Raw genomic sequence first — 21,862 nt, forward strand, 5'->3', positions numbered from 1 at the left:
CCCCACATTTCACCCTACAGAGTCCACAGACTGCTTCACAGAACACTACCAAAGGGGACCATGAAATGATCCCCAAGAAGTAATGAGCACCTTAAAAGTAAGAAAGCCAACCTCCTCCCCCTCTCTTATCTCCCCGTCCCCATTTCCACAGAACCAAGGAAATATGAAGGGCCAGTGACGCCCCACTGAACAACGCTCTCCTGGTGGTTACACTCTGTACATAGGGAGCACAACACTGCTCCGTGCTGCTCGAGGCTACTATTCTATACTACACTAGTACGATCTGTTTGTTCTATTCTATACTATTCCATTCTCTACGATAGACTACAACAGTTTCATTCTATACTATATAATACTGTACTATGTGTTCTATTCTAAACTATTTTCTTCTATACGGAAAGGAGTTAGCCAGCTTGCTTAAGGCGGACAGTAAGGAAAGGGTCTCAAAGAGCCTACAGCCTCCAGTTTTGTGCAGATAGGGGGACTTGCACAGGGGGCTGGCCTGAACATGCTCACAGCAGACTAAGGGCCCCCATGCGCACGGGGGAATGAGGTGGAGCCACCAGAAAATCGCTCCTTACACAGACAGGGAGCCCAGCCCCATCAGCTTCTATATAAAAGCTCTTGTAGTCAGCTGGGAAGGGGGCAACAAGCAACCTGCTCTCAGGACCCCTGTTTTCGCCGAGAGCTTTCCTTTTAGCTTAATAAGTTCCACTGCACTCACTCTTCGATGTCCACGTGCCTGTTTCTTCCTGGTCATGAGACAAGAACCTGGACTCAGCTGAGCTAAAGAGCAAAACTCCTGCATCAGTGCTACAGAGCACTATCCTCTCTGTTCTGTGCCATGAGACTCTACTATTCCACACCACACTACGTAATATTAATACTATGCTGTGTGTTCTAATCTAGACTGTATTATGCTATGCAATACTACGCCATTAGTTCAACTGTATACTCTGCAATACTATCCCACTTGTTCTATTCTAGACCATGCAATACTATTTGTCCTATTGAATACTATACTACATAATGTTACAATGTTTCTTCTGTTCTATGCTACCCTATATAACATTATACTGTTTGTTCTATTCTGCGCTACTCTGTATAATTCTATTCTGTTTGTTCCATTCTATACAATAATCTTGCATCACTTTACCATCCTCCACGATACAAGAGTAGAGCTAGTTATACTTTCATAATCTCTTTCCCAAGCTCTTACCCCGTAAGAAATGTGATGTTTTACTATGCCTCACATAAATGCACATTTCATGATAATCAATGCCATTTCCTATGGTTATAGAATTCTGTCTCTATGATTCTATTGATACAGCTTCTTTGGGCTTTTCTGTAAGTCCTTTGCAGTGTCAGGTTTCCTAGTGAAAAGATGACTAAGGTCCCGATAAGATCCTATGAAACCAGCATCCACACACGCTCACCTGTGTGCACACTGCTGGACTCCGTGTTGAAGGAGTGACAGGAAGACAGATGGCTGTCGGGGATGGAAGGCAACAAGGACAGAGTAGATTCCAGAAGTGAGACAGAGTAGATTCCAGAACCAAGGCTCTGGCACAGCTGAGGGTCGATCCCAATTCTAGCCTCTCACAGAAAGGCAGAGGAGACTTAGCACAAAGAGCATGGAACTTTCCTTTAATAAAGCAAATGCTTACCATCCACTGTGAGGAACTCAAGGAGAAATGGCAGTAGGCACTACTAATAACTACTGCTGTGAAAAATGGAAGAGAGAGCGTACATTTTCACATGGGCCAGGTGGAAAGTTGGCTGGACCTGCTGCTGGACCTGATACTGGACCTGACACTGGAGCTGCGGCTGGACCTGCCCCTGGATCTGACGCTGGACCTGCCCCTGGACCTGACACTGGACCTGATGCTGGACCTGACACTGGACCTGCCCCTGGACCTGCCACTCGGTCTGCTACTGGACTGCTAACAAATGCTGCAGATTTTTATGGAGAAAAAAGTACAATGCGTCTGAGAGCAGCTGTCCCAGCTCTGGATAAAGCCGGCAGAACAAGGAAACAGCAGAGACGCTGGTATCATTCAGTGGGCAGAGTCAATGACCCTCCTCTAAGTCCAGCAAAGCTCAACCTGCATGTCTGCAACTAGAAATACCAATCATAAGCCAGACCTCCTGGCAAATATCATTGACCCGCTGTAATTCTGTGTGGTGTATTATGTCCCATGTACAGGAAGTCATTCACAGAGCCTTTAACAAGGAAGTATTAACATGACTTTTAATGCAATATAACAGCTTTGCACCCATTTAACATATATTTAACCCCAGTGGTATATGTAAATATATATTTTATAGAACATCAGGCATGTTTACCTAATGGCTCCAACCTTCACAATGTCTCTCTCCCTGAGAGGACAGCGGAGGATCCCATGCACTGTCTCCAGGAACATGCCCCTCCCAGAGAGGACTCACAAATCAAATGTGCACATGCATGCATGCACAGACACATATCACACACACATGCACATGCACACGCACACCTACACCTTCGTGCAATACATACATTCACACATGCACACACATTCACATAATCACATAATACCAACACATAACACATGCATGCACATACACACAACACTCAAACACACACGCACATACAACACTCAAACACATATGCATATACACACACTTTCATGCATATACATTTTGACACACACATACATAAGTAAATGCATAGACGTAACATGCACAAATATACATGTATAACTACACACACACGAGCACTTATGTATGCATATTTCCACATGTGTGCACAGTCATGCCTAAACATGTAACACATGCACACGCATACATGCAACACAGATACACATGCACACATATACACATGCATGCACGTGTACATTACACGCAAAGGCACACATATATGCACAACACATATACATGTAATACACGCTTTCATACACACAAATGCAAACACACATACATATATACACCCCTCAAGGAACCCATTATTCAACTCTAAACAAAGTGGTTTATCCCCCAAATGTACCTTCTCGTAATTAATAAGCTCTACTGCACATTTCCTGATTTCAAATAATGAGGTCTCACACACGGCACACACACATTTATACTCAAATACATGTGAACATACAAATAGAAATAGGCACACGTGCACGAAGACCCTCTTCTGTAAAGGTTTTCTCAAACTGGAACTGAACGAATTCTGCTCATTATAGTCAGAGTCAGCAAAGGTATATATTTGACCTCGGAATGAATATACTCGTTCTTTTCGTTACCCCTGGCAACAGCAAGAATGTAAAACAGAGTTGTGTGATACGATGCCACTTATTCAATCCCACTTCCTGGGATCTGACTCACTTGTAAGAGCGTTTCTGTCTGAGTGATTTCCTTCTGACTAAAATCATGAGATAATTCCTTCCCTTCCTGCTTTCTCTTTCCCAGGCCTTTTCACTGCCCTTTCATCATCTCAGAAACTAAACCATAGTTGTCAAAATGGAAGGCAAAGAAACAGCCTTAGGAGAGAATCCCACAGTGGAATGGACCCGAGAGAGGAAAAAATATTCTTTTTGAAAATGTACAAAAGGAAAAGTCAAGAGGCCTGGGTTCCCTCTCATGATAGAAACAGACATCAGCATAGCAGGTCACTCAGCACAGTTCAGCTCTGTGGATGAAACAGAGATTCTAGTCCTTGTCCCTGTTTCATGATGTTGCAGTGAAGGAAACAAAACAGACAAAGGGCACAGGCTGCAGAAAAGGATTTTAAAAGGATGACTTTTAAAATGTGTACCTGCTTTTCAAGGGCACAGTGAGGACACTTTCAAGTACATTAAAGCTGATTTATAAGAGATGGGTATAAAGACTCTACAAGGTCATTAGACTTTAGACTTACAAAGAAAACAAATCACATTCTCCTAGCATCACGAGTCAGGTGTTCCACAAATACTAAGAATAGCCACCGCAACGGGATCCACTATGAGGGGTCAAAACATAACCCATGAAGCGTGGCCAAGAGCTCCTATAACCTGATTTCTAGGAATCTAATTTTAAACATCCTCACAGCTAGCACATCACAAAAATACAGAGCTCCAAATGCCGTAACACAAGTGCTAAGAACACCTAGCCAAAAATATACGAGGCATTTCAGGCAAAAATACCAGAATTAGAAGAACACAAGTTTTTTAAGTTCTTCAAAAGCTGATGCTGGTTGAGACTCTTCTGCAGATTTCAACAAAAGACACGCTAGAATTAGCCATTGACAGTAACCCTGAGTGAACACGCACCGTGTTCGGAAAAGCACAAGGCCTGCTCTGGGCTTGAGACCCCTGGGAACTTTCTCTGGGCCGCACCGAGTGGTTGACTTTGGGAACTCAAAATAACCAACAACCAGTCCATGAAGAGAGAAAGAAGACTGCAGCCTCCCTGGGGACCTGGCTCCATGCCTGCCCGCTTTCTTCCGGATACCTTTGCCCTTCCCGGCTCCCTGCTTCACCTGGAGACGCTCTGGGTTCAGGCCCCTCTCCAGCTGCGTCTTGGTCCACGGCTGGCTGCCCGTGTGAAGCACCAGGCCTTGAAGGACCATCTCCACCTGCTCCCTGCACTTCCCACCCACTTCCGCGAGACCCCCAGGCTCTGGCTGCTCTCAGGGATCAGGGCCGCCAGGCTCCCCTCGCAGGCTCCAACTGGAGTCCTGCCCCCTGGTTTTCAAAAACACTTGGGACTTTCTTCTGGAAACTCTCGGCTCTGGGCTTTAGTGAACTGCGCCATCCAGCTCTTCTCTGGACTGTAAGCAGGGCCTTTTCTGGGTCTTCCAACCCTTCCTCCATTTCCAAATGTGGGCTTTCCTTTGGCCTCTTCTCTCCAGACATGCACGCCTCACACTCTGGCTACTTGACCTGCACTTCTACGTAAGAGGCTACCAAATGCACCCTGCTCCACATTTTCCCCAAGCCTCCTCCTGTATTTCCAAACTCGCAGCTTGCACTGGTGTCTGTAAGTATCTCCGAGTCAGGTCCACATTTGCTTCTCTTGATTTCCAGCAAAGCGCAACGCCGACCTCGGGGTGCAGACTCGCAGCTTCTTCCACCTTCCTGCACTCCCTCTTCCCATCCTGACCCAGGCACCGAATTGCTCAGCTCACTGGCTGCCTTCTCTCCTCCTCTCCCCACGGCAAGTGCCCTGCATGAGTCTGCTCTGTCCCCCCGGCTCCACGGCGTGCCGCACATCAGAGGCGATTCTCTCCGAAACCCTCAGTGGCTCCCTAGTATCCCACAGGTAAGGACTTCCACATTCTGGCCCCAATCTAACTTTCTGGCCTCAGATATACACATGCATATTTTATCTATGCAAAGAGAGTACAGGCCTCACACCTGCTCTCATTCCTGGGCTCCTAGCTCCTCCTGAAGGTGCTGTATGAGCTACTTATGCACTTTCCAAACACTAATTGAATATGAGCTTGGAGAACATTTACTTGATAATTTTGTGGCATTGCTGGATAATGTGGACAAAGTGAGAACTACGCAGGTGTGTGGATGCTGCCTTGCCCAGACCTCACTTACCCAGACACTCCCAGATGCTCAAGGTGACCAGCCCTATTGGCCCACAGGCAGGCGCAGGCTGCACCCCCACAGCTGGGCCCCGCGAGCTGAACTATAATCATGAAGCAGCTGTTTGCTCCTAAATCTGTGTATGCCGGTGCCCTTGTTACACATCACTGAAACCAATAAAGTATGACTCCAAAGAGACAATAATTGTATGAAAACTAAGTTGGATGCCTTTCAAAGACTTAATATGGGGGAAATTTTTTTTTCATTTTAATCTTTTCTAAATTGCTATGACATTAGGCATGGGCAAAAAATATACACGATGTTTGAGGAAATAATTTTTGAAGGTTTCAAATGTAACATATCTTGTTTCTCTTGTGTTGCCTATTCTCTTCTAGAGGAATCAAAACTGTGGCAGGTCTGCGATGGCTGTGGTGGAGGAAAGAGGCCACACCCACAGCCAGTAGAACCACGCTCAGCAGCAGCCTAGCCCCGCGTGGAAGAGGCGTGAACACTCTCGAGATAGGTGGATGTGCACTAACCGTTCCCAGCTCTGATCTCTTTGATTAACTGAATATGGTGATTGGTTTTATCTGAACGTCAGACAAAAGGGTGTCTACGCCCAGGAAAGACTCTAAACACTCTGGACCCTGCTGGGGCAGATGGTGACGGTGACCCAGTGATGCCACTCTCCAGTGGGCAACCAGCCCAGTATCCTAATCGTAAAGGACATTCATAGCAACACTATGAAAAAGCAACACTACTGTTCCGACGGAAAAGTGAAATTTAAAACATTAAATATACAGGCTCTAACTAAGAGGCAGACGGACCAGGCGCCGTGGCTCACGCCTGTAATCCCAACCCCTTGGAAGGCCGAGGTGCGTGGATCACTTGAGGTCAGGAGTTCGAGACCAACCTGGCCAACATGGTGAAACCCCATCTCTACTAAAAATGCAAAAATTACCTGGATATGGTGGCAGGCACCTGTAATCACAGCTACTTAGGAGGCTGAGGCAGGAGAATCGCTTGAACCCGGGAGGTGGAGGTTGCAGTGAGCCGAGATCGTGCCGCCGCACTCCAGCCTGGGCAACACCTTCTCAAAAAAGGTAAAATAAAATAAAATAAAAGGCAGACACACAAAAGGAGATTTCCTCTGATCTTAAAAACAGAAGTATTTGTTTCACAGCCTGAATAATTGAAGATCTGCATAGAAATCACCTAGGTTCCCGCCCTCCCTCAAAACAGACTGGGATAGAGGGAAGAAGGGCAGGAGGTGGGCCCCTTGTCCACCGGAGGCTCCTCCCGCCCCATCCCCTTCCGCAGGAGGGCGGCCTGCCCAGTGCAGGCTCCGTTCTCCCCAGGTAAGACCCCGGCGTCTCTACAGGAACACCCATCTCCCTTCCCTGCAATCCACTTCAGCTGCTCACGGCCAGTCAAGGGGAGCGCTCTTCAGAGAGGAGCAAACGGCTTCGAGGAGAGCCTGAACTCCCACATCCCCGGTGTGGCTTGCCAGGGAGCACAGAGGAAGGCTGCAGGTCCCGAGAAGGAAGAGGCGCAGGAGGACGACGAGAGAGAAGAGAGACAAGAGAGGCAGACCGCCCAGCGGCCTCCTGGGGAGGGGCAGAGGCAAACATGCTGCTGCTTCTAGGCTGCTCGGGAGGATACAAGCTCGGAAGGGGCTGCAAGGCAGGACTCGCTGAGGAGCAGTCATGTGGATGCCCCGCCTCTCAAACGGCACACACTGACAACATGCAACTCACTTGCAACACAACACGCATGTACAATGCGCTTATACAACACTGACAATACACAATGCACACAAACACACACAACCTATACAACACATACCCAATACATGCAACTCACAACACAATATGCATTTATAAAACTCAGGCAACACATAACCAATACATGCAACTCACAACACAACATGTACATACAACGCACTCATACACACATACAACACACGTAATTCACATACAACACAACACGCACGTACAATGCACTCATACAGCACACACAACACACAACTCACATACAACATGCACATGCAACACACTCATACAACACACAACACACGCAACTCACAACACAACATGCACACACAACACTCACACAACATAGACACAATACATGCAACTCACAACATACACATACAACACGCTCACACAGCTCACATACAACACATGCAACTCACGTTCAACACAACATGCACCTACAACACACACAACACACGCAACTCAACGAAACATTCACATACTCACAGCACAACATACATATACAATACACTCATACAACACATACAAGAAATACAACTCACGCACAACACAACATGCACATAGAGCACATACAACAAACACAATACATGCAACTCAACACAAATATATGTACATTGCACTCACAACACACAACACTTATACGACACACAACACATGCAACTCACAAACACACGTACAACACACTCATACAACACACAACACCCACACAACATACACACAATGCATGCAACTCATATACAACATACTCATACACACATACAACACACAACACTCATACAACACACAACACTCATACAACATACAAAACATACAACTCACAAATACACGTACAACACACTCATACAACACACAACACTCAAACATACAATAAATGCAACTCAACACAATATCCACATACAACACACATACAACCCATGCAACTCACATACAACACAACACACTCATACAACACATTCATACAACACACACTGTACAGATTCTAAGTATGAAATAGAAAACAGCACACGTACGGTTTCTAAAGTATGATGAAAGCTTTTTTCAAGAAGGTCGTCCAACATCCAAACTGGTACCATGTCCTCATTTTCAGCTGCTGTTCAGATTCAAGCATTTTTATCATCTGCTCTATGAATTATAATAATACAGCATAAACCCAGTTTTCATTTTACACCCACTTTGGTGTGGGTTGCTCCAAAACAGGGGCCAGGAGCCTCAGAGTCGTCCCTCAGAACAAAACACAACCCACACTCAGAGGCCAGGAAGGGAACTCGGGGGACGACACACACTGTCTCATCTGCAGAGCTCTGCTTCAAATACTTTACACGCAACCAGGGCTGGAACGGGGTTGGTGAGGGTACAGACATGGCAAACTGAGAAGAAACTGGCAGGTGGAGAAAGATCGGCCAAAATCCAAGGAAAAATGCTGAACATTTTCCATAAATAATTCACACAACAGATGATACTTGGGCTACTGAAAGTTTATTGAGAGGGGTCTTGCTCCAAAGAAAAAGTTCTCTCTCAAGGTTATCGAAGATTCACAGCAGACATCTGCCCCCAACACACCATCTGCCGAAGGCCTATGAGTCAAAAAGAAGGTACGACAGAAGTAAGGGTGCAGGGGTAGGACAGCGGGAGGGGACCGAGAACTCGGAACCAAGTGAAGTGATGGGCGGACACTGAATGCCTGACTCCAGGGTTATCACCTCAGAAAACAAGTCTGTTGAAGTCCGTAGTAACAGTGTTAGTGCTTTCACTGAACCTGCACTCAACACTGGAGAACCTCCCTGTGTTATGAAGACGATCTGAAAAATAACATTAATTCACAATGTAGAGTGACGATTCAGCCACAGAAAATAAAACTGACATAATCCACTGCAAGTCACACTGTGTCTTTCTTGAAGGCTGGTTTATGATCAGAAAAGAGGCAGCTTGAGATCTAAAATACTGAAACTGGCAGACACCTCGTTTCCCTGAATTCTCACAACCGTGGCACCAGCTAGGGTAAGACAGAGTGGCTTTCAGAGCTTCCAGAACAGCAGAACAGATCAATCATAAATATGTAAAAGTGATCTGAAGACAGAATTAATATTCCACGTTTTGGCTTAAACTAGTCATGTGATTTCCAATAAGTGGGAAACATTCACACCAATTTTTATGAGAAAGTTCAATGTGAACACACAATACAGAACACTATCTTTGTTTTGGAATTTATTTATTTAATATGACAATTTCAATTGTCTTTAGGGATTCCTGATATTGAATGCTCATCTTTATGAATGATGAGCTACCCATTTTCTGACTGAGGAAACGGAAAGTTGTCACTGCCTAACAGCAATACTCAAAACAGCCTGTATGAAAGGAAAAGGTATATCTGTGCGCACACACATGCATACACGTGCATACACATACCTACACATGTACACACGTGTACATATGTGCATACACACACATACATGTATATGCGCGTGCACATGTGCATGCACATGTACACATGTGTGCATGCGTACCTATGCATGCACACATATGCACATCCCTGCATACACACACGTATGCACATACACGTACACACGCATACACACACGCATGAACACATGCACACACATACATGCATATGCACATGCACATGGACACGCGTACATGCACATTCACACGCATACACACATGCACAAACATGCATGTGTACATGCATACGTAAGTATCATCTCACGTATGTGGATTCAAAATTCTGATGCAAACAAGAATAATCACAAAACAAGAGAGGGTGTCAACAGTGAGAATTGAGATGGAAGTTCTGGAATGTTCCAGAGACGATATGGGGGAGGTCCACACATCACATAAACATCTTACCCATTTTAAACGTGACCATTCCTGCCAACATCGGCCTGGATTAAGATGATTTCATTTACATAAGGAACAGAAAATATAATACTTGTTCTAATGACATTGTCTAATCATTAGATTATTTTCAAAATTGTAAGTAATCACTAAATAACTTCCTCTCAAGGGTCTAAAAATAAAAATAAGATAACAAAAGAAAGTCACAGTCCTGACAGTTTTATCATGCAAATCACAGCTGTGAAAATAAAGCATGTTTTTGAGACTATGCCCTCCTCAAATATCCATGGAATTTTGAACCAGTAATGGCTGGTAACTAATTGTTATACCAGGTGGAAAATATATCATTTGGGATATACGAAGTAAACATGTATGAGAAATGACCACACACACCTGAAACCAGGTTTCATTTCACAACTGCTTCCTACTTTAGATTTGCTTAATTTACTTCATGAGGTGCCTCCAGGAGAGAAAGCAGAGCTGGGATCTGCCCGGAGGCTGCTTCAGGAAGAGCTGGGTGGGCACCAAGCCCCTCAGACCGAGGGCTGAGCTGCGTGGCTATGATCCCATTACTGCGGCTCCCCAGGCGTGTGTCCCTGTGTGTCACGCAAACCTCTGCCACACAGGTGACACACGACACACGCCTGACACAGGCTCAGCACACAGGGAGCGATCAGTAAGTGGTGACTAGAGAGAAGCGACGACCTTCAGCGTGGACGGAGAAAACAGGCCACAGACTCACAGAGGAAACACCACAGATCCACAGACGGAGAAAACACCACAGACGCATGGACGGAGGAAACAGACCACAGACGCACGGAGCGAAGAAAAGCACCACAGACGCACGGAGGGAGGAAAAGCGCCACAGACGCACACATGGAGAAAACGCCACAGACGCACGGACGAAAGAAATGCCACTGACGCACGGACGGAAGAAATGCCACAGACGCATGGACGGAGGAAACGCGTTACAGAGGCACGCATGGAGAAAACAGGCCAGAGACGCACGAATGGAGGAAACGCGCCACTGAGGCACGCACGGAGAAAACAGGCCACAGACGCACGAAGGGAGAAAACGCCACAGACGCACGGACGGAGGAAACAAGGCAGAGACGAGCACACACCAGTGTGGAACATGGGACAGGAACCTCGCGGCCATGCACCGTCCACTCCCACTAGGGACTTCCCACCCCAGAGCACTCAGGATGGCTGTGGAGCTCCTGCCACCCACCCCAGAGGTGAAGCTGGGGAGCCAGAGATGAGCAGGTTCACGTCCATCAAATGTGGCTGCAATCCCTGTAATAACTGGTGGTCACCATTAAACAGAAGGGCACTTCACTTGGAATAAAAGGACTCTGCATAAAAGAACTAAAGATTGACCGGAGACCGCTTAGAAACCATCACAATCATTCTTGCTAGTGACAGTGAAGCTTCAAGAGTGGTCACTTTTCCTGTAGAAACGCCACAGAGGTGATTCCTGGAACTCAGTTAGACTATTTCTTTCCCAGAAACCACACAACCAAGAATTTAATAATGCCATCTCTTGAGCAGAAAGGTTAAGATTTCTGATGAAACGAAACCCTGTCCAGCCTCCTGATTCTAGAAGATGCTATACAGAAAAGCTAACTCAAAGGGGTTGCATTTCTTTTGTCGTCCATGACACACACACAACATATTTTAAATATACAAAAAATGTAGGAATTGTACAGTAAGTACCCATGTATCTACCCCCTGGATCACAGATTAGATTTTAAATGTAAAGTTCTAAAGGTTCCCAGCTAAGGAAATGTGCAGTGTAAGCCTCTACCTGGTTAGAACCAAGGGGAATGGAATGAGCTTTCCCCTGCCTTGATGCTCAGCTAGGAGGGGATGCCACAGCTCAGCCACCCCACCCCAGAGCACCCAGGATTGCTGTGGAGTTCCTGCCACCCACCACAGAGGTGAGGCTGGATCCCCAATCGTGGTGTTAAGAGTGAGCCAGCCGGGCACGGTGTCTAAAGCCTGTAATCCCAGCACTTTGGGAGGCCAAGACCGGTGGATCACGAGGGCAAAAGATCGAGATCATCCTGGCTAACACGGTGAAACTCCGTCTCTACTAAAAAAAAATACAAAAAACTAGCCGGGCGACCTGGCAGGCGCCTGTAGTCCCAGCTACTTGGGAGGCTGATGCAGGAGAATGGCATAAACCTGGGAGGCGGAGCTTGCAGTGAGCTGAGATCTGGCCACAGCACTCCAGCCTGGGTGACAGAGCGAGACTCCATCTCAAAAAGCAAAACAAACAAAAAAGAGTGAGCCAGCCTTTAGAGGCCATGTGGTCTATACTTGAATAGAAAATGTTCCAGGAAACCAAAGATTCCAATGCCTGCGATGAATTCCTAACCATTTGAAACCCAGGCTCCTCATCTATATAAAGAGAACAATGCTCTCTCCTGGGAATGCTTTTCAGAAGGACGAAAAAGGATCCACATGAAAGCAGCTGAAAACTACAAGGCACCCTGCAATTATAAGATTTTTTCTATATCTTTGTTTCAAGGAATGTCAGCATTCTAAATAGAAAATGAGACATGAAAGGAAAGTTTTAAGATACTCAGGCCATCACTGGATGATTCCAGGAACCCATTACAGATCATTGCTGTTCCTAATAACAGGAAAGAAATTCTAAAATTCCAACTGGCACGGTGAGTCCCTCACTTGCATGAAATCAAAATAATAATCCATCACTATCTTCAAAAGGACAAAAGAAAAAATCTACTTCCTCTTCATATTAATTTGTGTACAAATAACTTAAGTGAGAAAATCTTAATGTCTGGACTGTGATATCAGTAGCAAAATAACCCCAAGCTTCCCAATTAAAAGATATAGACGGGCTGAGTGGATTTAAAAGAAGAAAAACCAACTATATGCTGCCTACAAAAAACTCACTTCAGCCATAAAGACACACATAGACTAAATGTGAAGGGATGGAAAAACATGTTCCACATTAATGGAACTCAAAAGTGAGCAAGAGTAGCTCTATTTATTTCAGACCAATCACAAGTTAAGTCAAAAACTGTAAAAAGGAGACAAAACGGTAATTATGTAATAAAGAGATCAACATAGCAAGAGGATATAACAATTACGAGTATATGTGCACCCAACAACAAAGCACCCAGATATATAAAGCAAATATTAGCAGATCTAAATAGAGAGAAGGGTCGGGCGCGGTGCCTCACGCCTGTAATCCCAGCACTTTGGGGGGTGGAGGCAGGTGGATCACCTGAGGTCAGGAGTTCAAGACCAGCCTGGCCAACATGGTGAAACCCTGTCTCTACTAATACAAAAAATTAGCCCAGCATGGTGGCACATGCCTGTAATCCCAGCTACTTGGGAGGCTGAGGCAGGAGAATCACTTGAACTCGGGAAGTGGACGTTGCAATGAGTTGAGATTGCACCTCTGCACTCCAACCTAGGCAAGTAGAGCAAAACTCCGTCACTCCGTCTCAAACATACATACATATATATATATATATATATATATATATATATATATAGAGAGAGAGAGAGAGAGAGAGAGAGAGAGAGAGAGAGAGAGAGAGCAACACAACAATAGTAGGGGTTTCAAAACCCCACTGTCAGCACTGGAGATCATCTAGACAGAAAAAAACAACAAAATATCAAGTTGAAAGTACAGTGTAGACTAAATGGACCTAACAGACATTTACAGAACATTTCATCCAACAGATACAAAATGCACATTCTTCTCCTCAGCATATGGAACATTCTCTAGAATCAACCACATGCTAAGCTACAAAAGAAGTCTCAATACATTTTTTTTAAATTGAAATAACATCTAGGATATTCTCAGACTGTAACAGAATAAAGCTATAAATCAACAACAAGGAACAGACACTTCTCAAAAGAAGACATTTATGCAGCCAATAGACACATGAAAAAATGCTCATCATCACTCGCCATCAGAGAAATGCAAATCAAAGCCACAATGAGATACCATCTCACACCAGTTAGAATGGCGATCATTAAAAAGTCAGGAAACAACAGGTGCTGGAGAGGATGTGGAGAAATAGGAACACTTTTACACTGTTGGTGGGACTGTAAACTAGTTCAACCATTGTAGAAGACAGTGTGGCCATTTCTCAGGGATCTAGAACTAGAAATACCATTTGACCCAGCAATACCATTAGTGGGTATATACCCAAAGGATTAGAAATCATGCTGCTGTAAAGACACATGAACATTTATGTTTATTGCAGCACTATTCACAATAGCAAAGACTTGGAACCAACCCAAATGTCCATCAATGACAGACTGGATTAAGAAAATGTGGCACATATACACCATAGAATACTATGTAGCCATAAAAAAGGATGAGTTCATGTCCTTTGTAGGGACATGGATGCAGCTGGAAACCATCATTCTCAGCAAACTATCACAAGGACAGAAAATCAAACACCACATGTTCTCACTCATAGGTGGGAAATGAACAGTGAGATCACTTGGGCACAGGAAGGGGAACATCACACACCTGGGTCTCTTGTGGGGTGAGGGGAGTGGGGAAGGATAGCATTATGAGTAGTGTAATGTAATGTAAATGACGAGTTAATGGGTGCAGCACATCAACTTGGCACATGTATACATATGTAACAAGCCTGCACATTGTGCACATGTATCCTAGAACATAAAGTTTAATAAACAAACAAACAAACAAACAAAAAAACAAATCAACAAGGAGAACTTTCAAAACTGTATAAATAGAAATTAAACAATAGAAATTAAACAATATGCCCTTGAATAGCCAATGGGTCAATGAAGAAATTAAGAAGGAAATTTAAAAATTTCTTGAAATAATTGAAAACAGAAACACAACATATCAAAGCCTATGGTATACAGCAAAAGCAATATTAAGAGGAAAGTTTATAACAATAAACTCCTACTTTTAAAAAACGGATTTAAAATAAACAACCTAACAATGAACTGCAATGAGCTAGAAGAGCAAGAACAAATCAAATCCAGAAGTGGTAGAAGAAAAGAAATAACAAAGGTCAAAGAGAAAGTAAATAATATTGAAACTAACAAATATAAAAGATGAAGAAAAAAGTGTTGGTTTTTTGAAAAGATAAATAAAATAGACAAACCATTAGCTACACTAAGAAAAAAAAAGAAATCCCAAATAAATAAAATTAGAAACAAAAAAGGAGAATTACATTTGATACCACAGAAATACAAGGGATCATTAGAGACTATTTTTAACAACTGTTATGTCAACAGATTGGAAAACCTAGAGGAAATGGATAAATTCCTGGACATGTACAACCTACCAAGATGGAACCAAGAAGAAACGGAAATCCTAAACAGAACAATGAGTAACATGTATGACTATATAATAATAAAATGTCTCCCAACAAAGAAAACCCCAGAACTAGGTGGTTTCACAGCTGAATTCTACAAATTTTTATTTCAATTCTTCTCAAACTATTCCAAAAATATTGAAGAGGAGGGAATTCTGCCAAGTTCATTCTTCAAGCCCAGCATCACCCTGATATCAAAATAAGACAAGGACACAATAAAAAGAGCAAACTATAGGTCAATACCCCTGATGAACACAGATACAAAAATCCTCAACAAAATACTAACAAACTGAATCCAACAGTAAATCAAAAAGATTATACACCATGATCAAGTGGGATTTATCCCAGGATGCAAGGATTGCTCAACAAACACAGATCAATAAACACGCTACATCACATCCACAGAATTAAGGACAAAAACCATATCATTTCGACAGATACAGAAAAAGCACTTGATAAAACTCAACGCTGCTTCATGATAAAAAGTCTCAACAAACTAGGCAACGAAGGAAACATACCTCAACACAATAAAGGCCATATGTGACAAACCCACAGCCAACATAATGGTGAATGGGGAAACACACGATGCTGACAGTGTGGGCCCAGCACGGTCCCACAGCCACCAGGAGGAGGCTCCTGAGTGGGCAGGCGCCGAGGTGCAGCCCAGAAAACGCCTGGGACCCTGGCACAGACTCCTCAGGAAGGAAACAGAGAAAGGTCCACAGAGACTCAAGCAGCACAGAAGAAGGTCACCCACAAGTTAAAAATAGATGTTTGTGCTTTATCGTCCCAGCGTGCTAAACATCCAGCTCGCTCACACGCACGGCCTGATGTGAGCCCGGCCTCCTTCAGCACTGGGCTAAGCGAGAGACGTACCTGCCCCTCTCCCGACAATAGCAGGCTCAGCAGCTATTCTTCAATGTACTTGACACCCCTCCGTGAGGATTAAGCTACACTCTGTCGACACTGGGTAAGTTTAATCCCGACACAGCTAACCGTGTCGATCTGCAGTGAACAAATAACTTACTTTGGATGATTCTGTCACGGACAAAGACCCTGAACCTCCCAGCAAAGCTTAGTGACACGACTTACCTTTCTGTTTTCATTTCAGGTACACTGGCCCATACGGTTTAATTTACCTGCTGATAATGCCTTGGAAAGACCACCAGGGGGCCCCACACCATTTTCAGCTTTATAGGGATGCTAATTTCCCTTTGATAACAAAGGTGATGGGGAAATAAAACAAGGATCTAAAACAGATGCCTGTGTGTTTCCTGGGAGTGATAAGGTCAGGAACTGCCGCTCTGTGTCAGGTGAGGGAGTAACAGAGAGAATGGCACCAACTCCTGAGACCGGACCTGATGCATGGTGCAGCCACCGCCTGTGGCCATGGAAATTCCAGGGAATGCAGGCCCCAGTTGCATGGTACAGCCGCCATCTGCGACCACAGAAATACCAGGGAATGCAGACCCTCAGTCACATGGTACTGTTACCATCCGCGGCCACAGAAATTCCAGGGAACGCAGACCCTCAGTCACATGGTACAGCCACCATCTATGGCCATGGAAATGTCAAGGAATGCAGACCCTAGTAGCATGGTGCAGCCACAGCCTGCAGCCACAGAAATTCCGGGGAACACAGACCCCAGTTGCATGGTACAGCCACCAACTATGGCCATGGAAATTCCAGGGAACACAGACTCTCATTCACATGGTACAGCCACCACCTATGGCCACGAAAATTCCAGGGAACATAGACACCAGTTGCATGGTGCAGACACCACCTGCAGCCACAGAAATTCTGCGGAATGCAGGCCCCAGTCTCTAAAGTGCTATTTGTTTTATGAACTTCACTGCAGTGAATGTGGAAGAGTTTCTCTCGGTGCAGAGCTCAGTATCCAGAAGGGAAGTCGGCCCTAGGAATGCCTTCCTCCTCTTCAGAGCTCAGGGCCCAGGGCTGACGCCCTTGGGAGGGGTACTTGTTCAGCAACCGTGCCTGTGGAGGGTTCCCCAACACTCACTGTGCACCTCCTAGGAGCGGAGGCTACAACAGGGAGCCAGAGATCAAGCTCTGCTCAGACAACAGTGAGCTGATGGTCCTCCACTCTAAGTTCCAACCGCATGGAGTGTGTATTCCATGAATGCTTGTTAAATGAATGATTCATAGAAAGTCATCTGTGCTGACCTTTGCTGCTCTGCTGACTGTGGGCTTCAGAGCATAGACCTCATCCCTGGAGCAGCCAGTTCTTCCCAGAGTGATGGCTGCTGGAGGACAAAGCCCAGGGCTTCTGTCCTGCAGCAACGCGCTCAGGACCCTGCGCTGGGCACGCTGGGGGCCTCTCCAGCAGGAGATCCCCAGTCCTGACCTTGCAATACCAGTGAACCCCAGGGGAGTCCCAAGTGCTCAAAATCAAGTAAATGTCCATTGTGATTTAACATATCAATTTTAGAAGAAAGGACAGGTTGCCGCCTCCCTCCTAAAACTAGGGACCATAAATCGATCCACGGCCGTAACTGAGGCTCTGCCTTAAATCCTGCTAAACCTACCAGCCAAACACTCAAATTTACATTAGAGTTAAAGGAAAAAAAAAAACCAAACCAAACACGTGTAAGAAATGGTCAAGTAACCTGTGATACATCAACCCAAAGATTAAACATTAAAACAATGAAGTAGCAAGATATTAAAAGAATATAAACTCTATGTACATCATGGCCCAAGGTTCTAAAATTACACAGAGACAAAGACTGGAATGGAAGGGGGTTAGGTTTACAGGTACATTTTTTATTTTTTATTTTTTAATTTTAAATATTACTTCTCTAATGTATGATTTGACTAACCAGATAGTTCAGCAAAAAAAAAAAAAAAAAAAAAAAATCAATTATGCCTATAGATAAATATGTAAAGAATTCTTCTCTCTGATGCCAGTGGAATTAGTTTGGGTCTGGCCTACAGTCTTTAATCTTTTAATTAAGACACAAAAACCATCTGTCAAGCTATGAGAAAAAAAAAAGAAAAGATTTAAAACCAGGAGCCCAGAAGAAAAGGACCCGCTGTGTATCACAGCGTCTCTCCACGCCTCTCCACCCGGGACAGTGCTCCCTCTTTCCCCATTTTCATACCTACAGCACAGAGCACTTAGTAAAGAACTATCTCAATTCATGAGTCGCACAGCACAAAGGTCCGATGTCGCTGCCAAACATACCCTGCAGCCCCAAAGCGAAGTGGCAACCCCCAGTGAAGGAAGAATGAGAGGCTGCTGGTTGTAATTTTAAATCTTGCAACTCAATGTCTTTGCACTTCCCTGCTTTGTTGGTTTCAAGGGTTTATTAAAATTAACCCCCCTACTGGATATTGAAGAAAGAAAGCAGGACAGTTGTGCAGGCTCTGAAGAGGCAGAGCCCTCGTTCCGCGGCCACCGCTGTCTTTCTACCCACAGCAGAGGGGTTGACCAATTAGTCTCCCTTAGAGGGTGCTGTTTATGATCATCGCGAACAAATGGGTACAGTTGCTTCTTTTGAGATGTAGCAAGTTCTGGGCCCTCAGCAGGAAAAAAAAAAAAAAAAAAAGGCACTGGCACAATAGTCATAACCTCTGCGTGACACACACACAGAAGGAAAATTAAAGCCCTGGAGGCAGGGGCGTTCGGAAAGGGAAGGTGGAAGCAGGAAGGACGCCCACAGAATAGAGTGGTCAGAAACCGACCAGGTCACCAAAGGGCGCCTTAGATGGTCGAGAGGACAAAATGCCCCTCTTTCCAGGGTAAACACCCATTTGCCAAACTAAGCCAGTGATGGCAAGCAGGAGTTTGCTTTTTTTTTTTTAAGGCGTCGAGTAACGATGAGAAGAGCAAGAAATGAGCTTAATAATGGGACTGGCAGGGCCCTGGGCTGGTGACTCAGCTGATGTGCAAAACATCAAAACCCAGGTTCCTCAATGCGCTCCCTCTGCAATTCAGGACAGCACTACAACTCACCCCATCAATCACTGCTTAAAAAAGCAGTTGTAAAGAAGAGATGACCCATTTGAAAGCAGCTGGAGGAGGAAGACAGAGAGTGACTAGCAGAATCCAACCGCTTGTAGCCTGGGAACCATAACAAGAATATGAAACTAGCGGGTCCAGTGTGAGGCAGAACAGAGACGCCGTCACCGCTCTCAGGAGGCTGAGCGGGAAGCCCATGGCTCAGGCTCCACAACGCCCTAATGGTGCCTGGAACAGCCCACAGGCCTGTGTCCTTCGTGTGGGTTCACCTTCCTAGTTTCCTGGGTAAATTCAATGTACAGCATTTATTCGCCAAGAAAAGAACATTCAAATCAAACTACTGTCATAACTCTGAAGGACTCTTAACACTCCAGTCCACACGTTCAAAAGCCCACAAATATCAGTGCTGCCACTGTGCAGGCAACAATGTTTTTGATGCATCATGCACGTAAGCAGTAACGATGTTTTCATGTTTTCCGTAGCCATCTCATTCAGGATACTTAAATATCTCTGACGACTTGACACTTAGTTATCTGTCACTTTCAGATAGATTTAACAAGGCTACCTGGCCAAGAAGGCCTCACCCTCCTGATCCCGGGCACCGGCGCCCCTACGTGCACCCGGGGCCTGGGGAGCGCAGTCTCCACCACCTCCTGCTCTTCAATGTTAAGTGCCCTCCCGGCGCGCCCGCTTCGTGGGCCCAGGCTCGGGCCCCTCCTGGAGAGCCGCTTCCACACTGCAGGGCAGGGGAAGCCCAGAGCCCGCGCCGCGGCGCCGCTGACGTCCCGGAGTCCCCGCTTCCTGGTCCTTGGTGTCCGCGGAGGCTGGCGGGGAGGGCCTGGGACCCATTTTAGTTTTCAGTTTTGTCACGAGCCGGAAGGCGACAGCACATGCGAGCGCAAGAAACCCTTTTTGTGAATCCAGCGGAAACGCGAGGGGCTGCCGGACCGCCTCGGAGACGCCAGGCGGGAACCCAGAGCACCCCCGCCGCGTCCTGCATTGCAGCAGCCGGGACCCCGCCCACGCCGCGCGGGGCACGAGGCGACAGAAGGCTTGCAGGGACCCCGCCTTTTCTTCCTCGACATGCTGGGTGGTGGCGTGGGGCGGAGTTGGGGGCCGGGGGCCCACTTAGGAAGTGATCGCGCTGTACCCTCGCTTCGGAGGGGAAGCCCGGCCCCGTCCTACAGCTCAGAGGCAGAACGACCCCCGAGGGCGCTCCAGGCGACCCCCTCTGCCAGGCTCAATTTAAAACATAAACCGGAGGGAATGGAAAGCTCACTATCTTCCGGATGGAGGTTCCTACCGCCATGTCCCTTCCTCCTCTGCCCCACCCAGCAAGGACCCCGGGGCTGCCTTGACGACTCACGCTGCCCCGCAGGTACCCCTGCACTGCCGCTCCCGGGCACCGGCTTCGACCCAGTTCTCCCGATCGCTTCCCCGCTCTTCTCCCCGGTTCTTCCCATCGCTTCCCCGTCTTTCCCCGGGTCTTCCCATCGCTCCGCCCCTCTTCTGCCCTGTCCCCCCATCCCCTTCGCCCCGTTCTCCCTCTCTCCCTCCGTCCCTCCCTCGCCGCCTGGAGGAGGTCGCGCACCTTGAGCATCCCCGCCGCTGGTCAGCACGCCGATGGCCTTGCCGGCCCCGGAGAGGTGCTCCAGGAACTTCCGCAAGGAGCCCTTGGGGGCCCAGGAGTCGTCCGCGTCTTTGGCGAGGAGGCCGAGGGGAGTCGCTAGTCCTGGTGTGCAGCAGGCAATGGGGACCCTGCCCGCGCGCGCCCGACTCGGAACCGCTGCCCCGCCCGCGCCCCCGCCCGGCACCAGCGCCAAAGGGCGGAGACGGGCGGGGCCAGAGCGAACGGGAGGGGCTGCGGGGGCGGGGGCGCGGCTAGGGGCAGGAGCAGGGAAAGGGGCAGGGGCTGGCGGGGGGGGCGGGTATGGGCAGGAGCACCTACGCGGGGGTCGTCCTAGGTGGGGGCCGCGCTAGCGGTGGGGGAGGTCGCAGAGGCGGGGGTACCGCCACAGGTGGGCGGGGTCCCTGCTGGTGGGGTCGCGTTACTGGTGCGCGAGCCTCGCGGGTGGGTTGGAGGACTCTGGTTGGGGGTTTAGAGATGCCCGGAGCGCCACGGGTGGGGGCAGGGGCAGCGTCCGGGGGAGGGGAGTCCGCAGTGGGGCGAGGTCATATCGTTTGCGGGGCGCTCCAGAACGGGGCAGAATGGAACACGGGGAGCGTCTCTCGGGAGGGCAAGGGAGACTTTGAGTGGGCGCGAACGCCGGGGCGGGTGGAAACCCCGCACTTGCGGGGTGCTCCCATGGCGGGGCGGGGTGGAATTGGGGCGCGGAGACCCCACCTGGACGCGGAGGCTCGCGGCAGGCCCGGCTGCTCCTGCTGTTGTCGGCG

The 21,862-nt window shown here is 47.0% G+C and overlaps 1 long non-coding RNA gene across 1 annotated transcript in view; it reads right to left on the reverse strand.

Moving 5' to 3' along the window:
* Nucleotides 1-21,253, reverse strand: part of LOC135967338 (uncharacterized) — a 125,621-nt gene extending 104,368 nt beyond the window's left edge. The window contains exon 1 of the long non-coding RNA XR_012425022.1: nucleotides 21,060-21,253. This is a non-coding gene — a long non-coding RNA (uncharacterized lncRNA). The remainder of the gene's footprint in view (nucleotides 1-21,059) is intronic.
* Nucleotides 21,254-21,862: the final 609 nt, after the last annotated feature.

Source organism: Macaca fascicularis, chromosome 15 (assembly GCF_037993035.2).
Source record: "Macaca fascicularis isolate 582-1 chromosome 15, T2T-MFA8v1.1".
Lineage (NCBI taxonomy): Eukaryota > Metazoa > Chordata > Mammalia > Primates > Cercopithecidae > Macaca > Macaca fascicularis.